Genomic DNA, 13,674 nt, shown 5'->3' on the forward strand with positions numbered 1-13,674 from the left:
TGTTAGCACTTTTGTATAGCTTTTCATAGATGCATATTCTTTGCATTTGCAATTGTCCTATAAGCAATGTTTTGTAGCCTTTTCTATCACTAAACATTAAATTATCAGCATTTCCCCCATGTAATTATTCTGCAAAATTATGGTTTCTATAAGTTTCATTATATTTCATTGAATATAATATACATATTCAATACACATACAGACCTTCCTCCACTTACGTTAGGGTCACATCTTGATAAACCCATTGCGACCTGAAAATAGAAGTCGAAGTGTATTTAGTGTGCCTGACCTACTGAGCCTCACAGCTCAGCCCAACCCATTCTAAATGTGCTCAGAATGCTTACATTAGCCTACAGTTGGGCAAAATGATCTAACGCAAAGTCTATTTTTTTGGAAAGTGTTAAATGTCTCGTGTCGCTTATTGAAGAGCGTGCTGAAAGTGAAGGACAGAATGGCTGTAAGTGTGTGGGTTGTTTGCCCTCACGGTCGCGTGGCTAACGGGACTGTAGCTGCCACCATTTGCCAGCATCACAAGAATCATACTGCATATCACTCGTGTAGGAAAAGATCACAATTCAAAATCTGAAGTACCATTTGTAATAAATGCATGTTACTTTTACACCACTGTAAAGTCAAAAAATCGTTAAGTCAAATCGCCACAGTTGGGGAACGATCTGTGTAGTCAGACAATATATTTGTATATATATGTGTATATATATATTTTTTCAATTGCACAGTTATGTATACATTTAAATATACGTATCTATGTATATATGATTAACTAAACAGTGTTATTAATTTATTTCTAATTTTTCACTATTATAAACAATAGGAGCAAAATAGCTCATTTTTATTGTGTTAAATGCTTTATATTGACTATTAAGTTTCACAACAATGCCATGAGGTGGGTATTATCAGTCCCATTTTATAGATGAGGAAATAGAGGCAGAGAGAAAGAAGTAGATTGTCCCAAGTCACAGGGCTAGTAAGAGACACAGCCAGAATTTAGACCCAGGCAGCCTCTTAACCACTCTGAAATCTGACTGGGTCTCAGTTTCCTTCTCAGTAAAAGGAGACTGTTGTGGCCACTGGTCTATAAGGTCCCTTCCAACTACACATTGGATTTAATCCATTCCATCCCCTAGGAGAGATATAACAGTGGGGAAAGCAGAGGTTTTGAAGCCAGGTTAGTCTGAGTGCATAATCTGAGTTCTACTGTCCACCAGCCTAAACTCCTCAGCCTTAGGGCCCTCATCTGAGAGGGTGATGGGAGTCCTACTTCATTGGATTGCCCTGAAAAATTAATCAGATGATACCTGCTAAGTGCTTCAATGTTTCACAACGAAAAGTTTAGTTCCACTACTAAAAGACGAGCGGTTTTACAGTTACCACCATTGAGGTCTTGACAAAGGATGGCGACTTCTATTATTCTAGAAGGTAGAAATGAATTCAGGCAACATTCCAGGAATGGAATTATATTCACATCACACCAGGAACCTCACCTGAACTTTACAACGTACCAGCTGGGACTTGGCAAAGGATGTCTCTGGGAAACTTCAGGCCGGATTTGATAGTCAGCCCCTCCCCTGCAGACCAGACATGGACGGAAGTGAGTTCTCTGCCCTCCCGGAGCCCAGGCTGGCCAGTCATGGACCCACACAGGGAAACCTGGCCCCTGTGGCTAAGATCCAGGATGAAGTCCTTGCAGAGGGTCCCGGAGAGGCAAGGAGCCCCTGGCCAGGGATATGAGGTTAGGGACAAGGAGGCATCAATCACAACCTATGGCTTCCCAAAGGTCTCCAGAACAACCCAGCCATAGTCTCTATTTCCAGAAAAAGGAGCTTTTATTTGGTTTTACTTCTAACTGGTAAGAGAAATAAAGAGATTTACCATCCCAGGGAGGGCACCAGCCAGGGGTTTATCCAGAAAGTGTCTTAGGATGGTATCATCCATAAGAAACGATGAGGCAAAGGGGCGCCTGGGTAGCTCAGTCTGTTAAGAGTCAGACTCTTAATTTCGGCTCAGGTTCTGCCCTTGCTGTTTGTGAGTTCGAGCCCCACGTCTAGCTCCTCGCTGACAGTGTGGAGCCTCCCTGGGATTCTCTCTGTGCCCTTCCTCTGCTCACTTTTGTGATCTCTCTCTCTCAAAATAAATAAGTAGACTTAAAAAAAAAAAGAAATGATAAGACATCACTCTCAACATACACGAAACAACACACCCGTTGCTGAACCAACTTACCAACACCTTGTTTTTCTCAATCACTCCGAACCTTCCTGAAAAGGTAGGAGCAGCAGTATTATAGGAGGTTGTAAAACCACTCTGGTTCATGGCCCCAACTTCTCCACCTTGCCCACCTCTCTACTGCTTTCACAAATCTGATAAAAATCCCTTTTTCTTGCTTCCAGTTTCTCATGTTTTCTTCCAACAGAAAAGGCCGTTTCAGAGGTTGGAAAATGGCCAGTTTTACCAAGAACCTCCCCTGCCCTCCCACCCACCTCTGAAAAGAGCTTTTCTGTTTGAAGCCAATGAAGACCCTTCTCCATTTTGGCCCCGAGAAAGAGGGGAGAGGGGTCGGCTGAGGAGAGCCGAGAGAACAAACCACACCTGTCAACGTCTCCCTGGGGACCCTTCCTCTCTACCGCAGCCTTTGGAGAGGAAAACAAAACTTTTTGGAAGGCAGTAGAAAGCAACAAAAAGCTCCTTGGAACAGCGCTTTGTTACAAGATTCCTCTAATAATATTAGGACGGGAACCAGATGATAGCAGAATGGAATGTTCCATATGTTCTCACACATCCTCCCCATTGGCAGGAGAGAAAACAAAATGCCCAAAGTATTATTGTTACCACACTTCCTGCCTTCAGTCTACCAAACCTGAACAGGATGGATAGGTTAGGCTTCTAGAGAACCTGATTGTTTTTCATGCAAAACACTTCTGTTGTTTTGTGTGTTTTCTATTTGTTTGTTTCAGCTTACTGTTTGTTAGAGCACAGACTCCTGGATAGATAAACTTTTAAAAACAAACCACAGTACCCACCCTATTTGTAATCAACTGTTGACTCTGTGAAGTATCTTTTCAGAACCTTCCTGCCAAACCCCTTGTTCTTCAAACAACATAGCTGCGTCTGGGGGAGACATGACTTGCTCGGGGTCAGACAAGGCCACGATGACCAGGAAAGGGAGATGGCTCCTCAGCAACTGTTGACCAGACCAGGGCTGTGACAATGACCTCGGCCAAGCACAAGCATCCCCCACTCCCTCCGCCACCCTCAGAGAGAGTGTTTTTAAAGAATTTGTTATTTTAGATTTCCAAAAGAGCATTAAAAATTCAGAACTACGTTGGATTCTTGATTTTTTTTTTTTTTTTTTTTTTTGCCATACACTGTTTATATTTTGAATTGCAAGTAGGAGAGGGGGGACACATGAGTATTTGGGGCTTAGGGGCTCTGCACTGCCCACTGTAGCTTTGTTCTGTGTCACCTCCCCAAGCCCCCCTGCTCGTATCTCAAACATCCACCTCCCTTTCCCCAAAAGTCACATTCGCAGCCCACTCGGGCAGCATGATGACTTCCTGTGACATTTTTCCCTTTCAAGAGGCTGCACGTGATTCTCTCATTGATCTTTAGCTGTTGGAAGTTGGAGGACAGCAAGAGAAGAGGAAGGTACATGGATTTCCCCTAGTTGCCCCGAGTGGGAGGGGATTAGAATTAATTCCACACAGAGAGAAATGAAAGCTAGGCCAGGCTCACTGGCTTCCCTTCTCCCATTGCACAGATGAGGGAACTGTGCAAACCTTCCCTTCCAACCCAAGGGAAGGACTCAAATGCCCTGGCGGCAGTCCAGACACAATCCAGGACTCTGCAGTCCTGCATCAGTGCTGTGCCCACCTCAAACCCCAGGCAGCTGAATAGAACACCTGCTCCATGGACTCTAACGTCTTTTGAAGGGTAAGTAACCTTTGAAAATAAATAACTGGAGTCAGGGTTAAGCAACATCTCTCAGGTAGAAATTTTAGACTCCAACAAAGACAGACAGAGAGAGAGAAATTTAGAGGCAAGGCTAGTGGAGCCCTGTCAATCATATTGTGAGCATGTTGGGTAGAGGCCAGAGGGGCTCTTCTGAAGTAAGCATCTTTGCCCATATTCCTTACCCCATCCCCTCTGAACCTACCTAACTTGGAAGAGAAAGTTCCTTGACACAGTATTGATACATAAAACCCTCTCCTCCAATGGTGCTGGTAAGAATAACAAGCCCAGCCCCTTAACCTCCTCCCGTTCCCCCTCCATGCCCCCTCCCCTGGTGCTGTGTGAGGATTTCCTGTAAACAACACCATCCGTGAGGGGATGACCCAGGAGAATGGTTGACAAAATGTGTCCTGAGGCCTTTTGAAGGTTGTCACACCCATTAGCTGGTTAACTTCTGCCAGGTTCCCAATTCCTGTGCCGGCCACACCCCCAACTCCAGGATCGGTCTTCCCCTTTCGACACACAGGCCCAGAAGGATCAAAAAAGGATTCTCTTTAGTTCCTTTCAGCACAGCTAAAACCAAGTAGCATTGTCGCTTACAAAGAAAACAATAAAAACCTTTGGAATACCATGGAGAAGCAAAAAAGAAAGAACTCCCCAAAATACAGAGTAACTATCACCACGTTGTATACCAAAATGTCATGGTCTCCATGGAGGTCATGAAATGCTTTGCTGACAACCGAATACATTCACTCAAGGATGCAAACGTGCATCAGGCATTTTGTTACTTCCAATTCGATGTTCATAGCAGACATCACTAAGTCAAGCACAGCATTTTATCCAAATGTCGATGTGCTGATCTGAGAATCTATTTCAGCACAGCATTCTAGACAGCCACAACCAATCAGTCTGAGTTGGCACAGGAGATAAAGCCCATATGCCATGCCTGCTCTTGCCAAAATAGATGGGAGAACAAGAGAGAGCCTTGTCCAGTTTCTTCCCTCCTAATTCCATTTTTCTTTGGACCAAGAGGTCTTTGTCTTGATTTCTTTTTCCCCAGGAGATGGTCTCACAGTCACTTTCAACTAATTCCCAGTGCATCCCTCATTGAAGCAAACTTAGCCATGTTGCAACAGACCATGGAACGTAGGAATCTCCACTAGTTCTGTCTCCAGGCTGAGCAAATCTTGTCTTCCCTGATTGGCTTAAATGCAGTGCTGGTCCCACTGAGTGAGTCAGGCTCGCCCGTTTGTCATCTTTATTGTTACATGAATTTTGAGATGGACTCATCCTGACATCTCCCTTCTCCCCCAACTTCTCTCAGTGTCTGACTTCCACAGTTAGAACAGCATTCCTTGTGTTCCAGAGGCCTGCGAGCTTTTAGAGGAAGCCCCACTATGGAGTGGTTGAGTCCAGTCTTGGGAGCCACTCAGGCTGACACTTGAGCCATGAGACATTGGGTGAATCACTTCACCTCTCTTGAGATCAATTTGTACATGTGTTAAATGGATGAGCTGGAGATCTGTTTGTCTTCCCAACCTCATTTCCAGCCTGTTCTCTGCCCCAGGTGTGTGACCTCTATGAACCACTTCAATGAGCTCCTTTGTCCTCTGCCTTCCCCTTGGGTTCGTCATTGGAGAGACAAGCACGAGATCGGAGGGAGGAGAATAAGTTTGGGGTATGTAATCCTCCCTGCATCCCTCCCCAGTGCCATGTCAGCTGGGTGTTTCTCTTCCCTGCCAGGGTAACCCATCCTCATAGCCCTCTTTGTCCCCAAGTTCCCTTGTCTGCCCTTTCTTTCACTTCAGCAGTCCTAGCAGTTACCAATCTCAGGGTCCCGCACTATTCCCTGAAGTTTTCCTATATCCTGCCCACCCCTGGGAAAAAACTCCCTTTATTAATCCTTCTCTAAACTATTCATATTGCTTCGGGGCTCCTGACTGACACAATTGGGCATAAAAGACTTAGGGCTTTGGTGAAGAATAAAATAATGTAACCGAATTCCAATTTCACACATCCTATTCATGTTCAACATTTGCAGTCAGATGCTGTGTTAGTTTCCTGGGGGCTGCCTTAACAAAGGATCACAAACTAGGTGGCAGAAAACAACAGAATTTTATTTTCTTATAGTTCTGAAGGTAGAAGGGGTCAGCAAGCTCATATTCCCTCTGAAACCTGTAGAGAAGAATCCTTTCCTGCCTCTTTGAACCTCTGATGGTCCCTGGCAATCCTTAGGGCTCCTTGGCTTGTAGATGCAGCATTTCAATCTCTGCCTCTGTCATCATCACACAGCCATCTTCTCCCTGGTGTGTGTTGTCTTCTGTTGAAAGGATCCCAGGCATACTGGTTTAAGTGTACTTGCGGCTCTAGTAGGACCTTGTCTTAACTAATTACATCTTATTTCCAAATAAGGTCACATTCTGAGGTACTGGTAGTTAGCACATCAATCTACCTTTTGGGGGGACACAATTCAACTCATTAAAGATGTCTAACAAGGTCATCAAATCTAACAGGCTCAAAATCAAGCTCTGAATTTCCCCCCACAGTCTATTTTTCTCATGGTCTTGCCTGCATCAGTTGATGGAAACTCCATTCTTCTAATTGCAGAGTAAAAGCCTGGGCAATTAGGACCCCTGAGTCCTCCCTCTCTTCCACATCTCCCATCTCACCCCTCACTGCCTGTCCCTGTAAGTGCTGCAGAGACCATCCAGGATGGGGAAATTTAGGCTTTCCCCGCAAGATCACAACCCAGATATCCTCTCCCACTCTGCAGTGTGATGTTCTAGGTGGTGCCTTCATTTGTCTTAGTAGTGCTTTGGAAGACTCCATGTATGTGTTTTCATGATTTATTATTGTAAAATTATTGTTGTTTTACTTAAGGCAGGAGTTAAAAACACAAATGCCTGCAGAGTCCAGATGAAATATGAATTTGAGAAGCAGAAGCAGGTGGAAACATGCATACAAACTGTCTGTGAATGGTAGGGACCATGACAACAGGGGGGCATGTGACGTGTCAACCGCATGTGAGAGTCAGTCTGTAAGCACAACTACCACTGTGCCGAAATGTGGGCACAATATGGTCAGAGCGTGTTATTCTTCAGATTGAGTTGAGATAAAGGTGGTTGTGAAATCTCCCAATTTTAAATGTTGGCTCAAATTCATAAAGTTCTCTGAGGGCCAAACAAGTCATGTAGTCTGCTGGTTGAATCAATCTATAGCCTGCCTATTTCTTTTTTTTTTAAATTAATTTTTTTGGGGGGAGGAGCAGAGAAAGAGAGACAGGGAGACAGAATCTGAAGCAGGCTCCATGCTGTCAGCTCAAAGTCCGACGTGTGGCTCGAACCCACAAACCATGAGATCATGACCTGAGCCAAAATCAAGAGTCAGATGCTCAACCGACTGAGCCACCCAGGTGCCCCATGGCCTGCCTAGTCCTAACCTCTGACCTAAGGAAAGGCACTTTTGTAAATAGTTATGTGTTAGGTGAGTATGGGAAGTAACCTGAAGAGAAAGTAAGGAAGGAGGTGAGGAGCCATTGCCAGCAGAGGAGGGGTTAATCAGTGGAACACAATGAAGAGACCACACTGAATCTACTAGATGGGATGGAGAAAAAGGAATAAAACCTAGAAGGGCAAGTTAAGGGAGATCATTGAGGGGTCCCTCCAAGTATTGATACCCAGGGATTTGATTTTATCCTGGAAATCATAAGGAGCCATTAAACACATCTGAGCAAAAGAGTGACTGACACTTGGTTGCAGAAAGATTTTACAAAATCCGGGCATCCCTAGGATGTCTTCTGAAGTGTGGCACTATCTCCCTCCCTTTGAAGAAACTAGCAGGCTGCCATCAAAGGAGGAGTAGCAGAGGGCTGAAACCTGTGCCCAAATCAGCTTCACAACTCACTGGTTTGGCTTTGTTCTTTTCTCCTAAAGCCACTTTCTTGTCCTTCTCTCACTTGCAATGTGTAAGCCACCTCTAACGGGCCACCTCGAAGTTACTCAATATGGGTTCCAAAAGGCCTGGGACAATGAGGCTGGCTCCAGGGGAGATGGCACTATCAGCTCCCTTGAAATCACAAGTGTAGAAAAACAAGGATTGCCTGCTAGGATAATGCCTTTAGTGTGTTCACAAAAGGAGGCCCTGGCATGAAGTCATAGGCTTGAGTTATGCAGAGGAGAGAATTCTGATTCCACTCAGGATAAGCAGCGGGGAGAGGTCGACATTTGCATCTTTCCAGTGGCCATTTGATAGGAAACCTCTACTGGGCCCCATGAGAGATTCTGGGAGGGGGCAGCTTACGGTCACATTGCTTTATCCCCACCTCAATCCCTTTCACCAGCTGGAAAATAGAAGACTTTTGCTGTGGGTCTGCCCTCCCTGGATGGCAATGAGGCTAAGTGAGGTGATTCTCCAAGGTTGCAAGTCTCCAAATTCCACCTGGGAGAAGGTCAAGAAAGATGGATGAGAAACAGAATCTTGACTTGCCCTTCTTCAGCGGTGCAGGGATCAGGACACCCTTGGTAGCCACAGTTGAATATTCGAGGTTGAAACTATTCACAAGTGACCCTGAAAGTCCAAGACATGGAGTCATTTTTTCTTTCTGGTCAAGTGGATTTGAGTTTCGAGCAGTCAAAGGTTGGGTTCTGGGATCCAGTTCCATAGTCAGTAATGGAGCCCAGTCAACAGGCTACAGTAGAATGCAGTTAGTGTCACAGATGTACGAGTTCATGGTAAGTAGTGGAAACTTATCCTGAACAGAGAGTCAACTGCTGGTGAAATGGGTGAGAGAAATTGTATTGAGGAAATTGTACTCTATACCAGTGTTAGCAAATATGGGGATTCAAGAGGGTCCCAAGATCTATCCCTAGGGATCATAAAGGTTCTACTATGCTGCAATCAGAAATGGAGGTGGGCAGGATACCAAAATGTCATAAATCATAGGCTCTCAATGATGTCTGAAAAATGTACAGCTAAAACAACAGGAACAACAACAATAAAAGAAAGGGAACAATTCACAGTCTCCACAGGGGTTGCCTCAAGGAGACGGGATTATGCATTTTTCTCTGTGTCTTTAATGTTTTCTAAACTTCCTAGACCATCTGCGATGAGCAAATATAACTTCTTTAGTAAAAAAACCCTAAAAATAAAAAGGGGAGTGAGGGCAGGAAAAGTGAAAGGAAAAGGTTGGTAAGCTCCCGAGGAAGTGTCTCAGCCTCACCGCCCACAGCTGTGCAAAAGCCACAGCTCAGAGCCACCACTCAAGACCCGTTCTCCACCTACACAGCAAAGCAGTCTAATCGGCAGCCTTTCCTCCAGCTAAAAACACCATCAGCCACCAGAACAGCTTCACTATTAGAAAAGGTGGTCTCTACAAATACCCTATGATTTCACTCATATGTGGAATTTAAGAAACAAAATAGAGGAGCGTATGGGAAGAGAGAGGAAAAGAGAAGAGAGGGAAGCAAACCATGAAGGACTCTTAAAGATAGAGAACGGAGGGTTGATGGAGGGAGATGGGTGGGAGATGGGCTAGACGGGGGATGGGTGTTAAGGAGGACACTTGTGATGAGCATTGGCTGTTGTATGTAAGTGATGAATCACTGGATTCTACTCCGGAAACCAATACTGCATTGTATATTAACTAAAATTTAACTTAAAAAGTAATAAAAATTAAAATAATAATAATAAATTTTTAAAAAAGAAGAAATGGTGGTCTCTAGTAGGACCATGCATGTATGTGTGATCTTAGAGTATTGACAACGTACTCATGGGGCACCTGGGTGGTGCGTTAAGTTAAGCGTCCCACTTCAACTCAGGTCATGATATCGTGGTCAGTGAGTTCGAGCCCCGCATCGGTCTCTGTGCTGACAGCCCAGAGCCTGAAACCTGCTTCATATCCTGTGTCTTCCTCTGTCTCTGTCCCTCGCCTGCTCGCGCTCTGTCTCTCTCTGTTGCTCAAAAATGGATAAACATTTAAAAAATATTAAAAAAAAAGAAAAAGAAAAAAAGAAAATGCACTCACAACCTCCACCTACCTGTCTGCAGACTTTGCTTAGTAGCAAGAAATTGTATCATTGCAATTATATACTTTGATATACAACGTCTAGTTTCTAAAACATTTTTTGATGCCTCTCCTCTGATCTTCATCATAACCTCGTAAGGAGCTTGATGCAAATGAATGGCCAGAGAAGTGGAGCCATTTGACCAAAAGCAGGACCAGAATGGGGGGTGCGTGGGGGTGGGATCGAAGTGCCCTCCAAACCCAAGCCCTCTGTTCTCCAAGGGAAGACTGTGTTGGGCTGTGCCCATCTCGGAGTGTGCATAGAGCCACAAATGGACTTCGTATCGGATTGAGCCATCTTTCACGTCCCTCTGGGAAGGATTGATTTCCATAGCTTTTTAATCCATCTGTAAGAGAGCAGAGTTAGTTTCCAACCAGAAACTAAAGCAGTGTAAATGGTCTGAAGTAATCAGTAAGGGTCACAGGGCACAAAGGGCAGGGCACAAAGCCACAGAACTATCCGGCAATTGCAATACTTGAAAAAAAAAATTGCAGGCCGGACTATGCAGCTGTCCAAGTTGCTCAGATTCAACATATTGGGCTACTCTGTGTTGTTTTGTTTTGCTTTGTTTTAAAAAAGTAAAGGAAAAAAAAATCACCGCACTGATTCTCTCATAAAGGATCTTACAGCTGCATGTACATTCTGGCTGGTCCCAGAATGTCGCTACAGGTTCCCTCCACTATCTGAATGTAGAGTGTTCTTACGAAACCTTTAATAAGCTGAAAGAGTAAAAGCAAAGAAGCAATGACTATTAATTTACATGGGAAATTTTTTGAGCGTCGCCAGGCCCAACAAATAACCTCTCTTAGGCTTTTTTGATACCTTAGGATACATCTTGCTAACGGATGCACAAAATAAATGGGGATAAAACACAGGTGCTCACAGACACAGTTCACAGCTCTGGAAGCTTCATGTGGAGATGCTGAGAGTCATTCTGGGGAAGGAGGTTGGTGGACCGCTCTTGCTGCCCGAGGTACATGCTGCCTCTTTGTAACAGCTCGCTGGGAAACAAACGCTGACCGCTATTTTTGCTTTTTTCCTTTTTTTGTACAAGCAAAAATCCTCCTTGGGTTTCTTTCAGTTAGTGAAGACAGGTACTAATGTAGATCTCTCGTAAAAGTGAAGTGGCAGAATGCAAAACTTTTGAAAAGTGGAGGATACCCGTATCGTTGTTCGGGCCAACCTGTTGGCTCACTGGGTCACTGTCAAATAACACCGTTTGATTGTGAATTGTTAAATATAACAAATATTCAGTGACCACAAAATCACTACATCAATGGACTCTGTAAAGACAGACGATGAAGACAAAAGCAGATGGGAACAAAACCAAAAAGACACCTCACCTGTGTCCCAATCCTGCAGGTGGAAGATGGTAGGGGGTTGACCTAAATTTCTCCTACAAGCTCTAGCCCTGCATGTTTTTGTGCTGTGACCTGATTTCTCAGCACAGGGGCAGATACGGGTAGATAAATGGTTCCCTAGGATATGATTTAAAAGAAGAGTTAGGGGCGCCTGGGTGGCGCAGTCGGTTAAGCGTCCGACTTCAGCCAGGTCAGGATCTCGCGGCCCGTGAGTTCGAGCCCCGCGTCAGGCTCTGGGCTGATGGCTCGGAGCCTGGAGCCTGTTTCCGATTCTGTGTCTCCCTCTCTCTGCCCCTCCCCCGTTCATGCTCTGTCTCTCTCTGTCCCAAAAATAAATTAAAAACGTTGAAAAAAAAAAATAAAAATAAAAGAAGAGTTAGTGTCAGAAAGGCAGCGCTGGGGGCCAGAAGCACTTTGACCTTGAAGCTCCCAGACCCTTGAAGGCCACTTGCTGGCAATTGAAAAGGTGGGCCCCCCAGCTCCTGAAACATGTGAGTTCTTGAGTCTATCTGGGAGCCCTAAGGGCTCAGATGAAAGATGTCTTTTACATGAAGGGAACTGAACCCCATAGAAGGACCCAGAAAAAACTGCCCTCCGGGGACTTTGAGAAATGGTGTTCAGGTGATAGAAATAGCTACTAGTTACGAGCACTTACTGGGTGCCAAGTACTTTATCTGTCTTAGCTCAGTCTCCACAGCAACCCTTGGAGGCAGGTATTGGCATTACCACCTTTTTCCAAATGAGAAAGTGGGAGAAAGAGAGGTTAAGTAATTTACTCATCATACACATAGCTCCTCAATGTAAGTGGACATCACACTTTAAGGGCCACCCACTTACAACCGTCCTCTGAAAGAAAGAGAATCCAAATTTTTCTTACACCTGATTGCTGTACTTCAACCAACATGAGCTTGACTTGGATCTCAGCTGATTGGACCAGGGGTCAGTCCTTCTATAGGCTGGTCAGTAATCATTGAGATAGCTGGCCTGGCAAAAGAGCTCTGCAATAAGGTACCAGCTGACCAATAAGATCCTCTCTTGGGGCTGAGCGCTAATCTACAGAGGAGTTCAACATGCAGCGGACTGTCTGCCCCGGGCCTGGGAAGGGGGTGCAGCAGCATTGTGCCAGGACTTATTGTCCCGGCCAGATAACCACCAAAAGCCCTGCCAGCTCTGAGAGCCACCGACATATCCAGTTCTGGACCCTAATTTCTTCTGTTCCTCCAGCCCCCACCAAGGAGGGAGTCCACCACCCTGTGCTCTGAGACCTGAGGCTTGTCTGCGTTGGGTCACAAGGCCTGGCTACTCTGAAATGTGTAAAGTCTTTGTACTGAACCCTGTTCCCATTATCACTGCAGGGTCTGCTCTTCAGATTTCAGCAGTGGAGGACACAAAAGAGAGAACGAGCCCCTTTCTGTTTCTTTGTTTGTTTGTTTGTTTGTTTGTTTGATGTTTTTTCCCCCACATAGTCAGCTGCCATCAAAGTAACCATCACACTGTCTGCAATTCTGCTGGGCCGGGGCCCAGGAGATGACCGATAGTGGGCACTTCCAATGGAGCTGGGGTTGACAGGCACAGCCTTGCCATGTTGCCAAAGGAAGCAGAAGGGGAAGCACCGGGCGATGAAGAAGGGGCAGAGAATCTCAACAGTGTGAAAAGCATCACTTGGACAGTAGTGCAGTTGTAGCAGTAAAGAGGGTTTGGGAACCTCCGTTTTCCTATAATCCATATCAACCATTTCAATCCTCACTATGAGCAATTGGGGTTTTTCAGTCTTATGTAAGTTACCCTTAATCACTGAGACATCCCATCTTTTCAACTGGAATGTTACTTTAAATCCCTTCCTTATAGAAAATCTGCTACTGCCATTGTGCCAAAGTAAACAAGTTTTTCCAGATGAATCACTGGATTAATTAAACAGAGCCCCTGCACAGTCTCAGGAGCATTCCGTGACTTTCCGTGCCCACAGTCAGTGTAGAGGCTGATATTCACTGAGCATGTGCATGGGTGTGGATTTAAGAGCTGTGTGCCATATCCAATGGCAGTTTCTTCTCTCTCTGTGCCAGAAACACGGGTCTATGTGGTTAAACCTAAAGATTTTCAGGGAGTAAGATACCGAACCCTTCCTAGAATGAGATCAGGAAAGAAGTCGTTCTTTACCAACCCAGAATTAATGCTTCTGAAACAGGCTTACCCACAGAATGTTAGGACATTCTGTGACCCAGGGTATGCTCTCAGATTTTTTCCAGATAATTCTCTAATCTGGGGCCTTGAGCCCTGGTCAGGGCCTT

General features: G+C 45.0%; 2 long non-coding RNA genes across 2 annotated transcripts in view; one reads left to right on the forward strand and one right to left on the reverse strand.

Annotated features, from left to right (window-relative positions):
• The first annotated feature begins 1,496 nt into the window (after positions 1-1,496).
• LOC131493378 (uncharacterized) lies at positions 1,497-3,336 on the forward strand. Its single transcript, XR_009252607.1, has 2 exons — positions 1,497-1,609; positions 3,079-3,336. It is a non-coding gene; the product is annotated as an uncharacterized LOC131493378 (long non-coding RNA).
• A 4,099-nt stretch (positions 3,337-7,435) lies between these two features.
• The window catches only part of LOC131493379 (uncharacterized), a 31,371-nt gene continuing 25,132 nt past the window's right edge, over positions 7,436-13,674 (reverse strand). The window contains exons 4-5 of the long non-coding RNA XR_009252608.1: positions 12,042-12,115; positions 7,436-10,371 (exon numbers count right to left, since the gene is read on the reverse strand). This is a non-coding gene — a long non-coding RNA (uncharacterized LOC131493379). The remainder of the gene's footprint in view (positions 10,372-12,041; positions 12,116-13,674) is intronic.

The sequence above is a fragment of the Neofelis nebulosa genome, chromosome 13, assembly GCF_028018385.1.
Source record: "Neofelis nebulosa isolate mNeoNeb1 chromosome 13, mNeoNeb1.pri, whole genome shotgun sequence".
Lineage (NCBI taxonomy): Eukaryota > Metazoa > Chordata > Mammalia > Carnivora > Felidae > Neofelis > Neofelis nebulosa.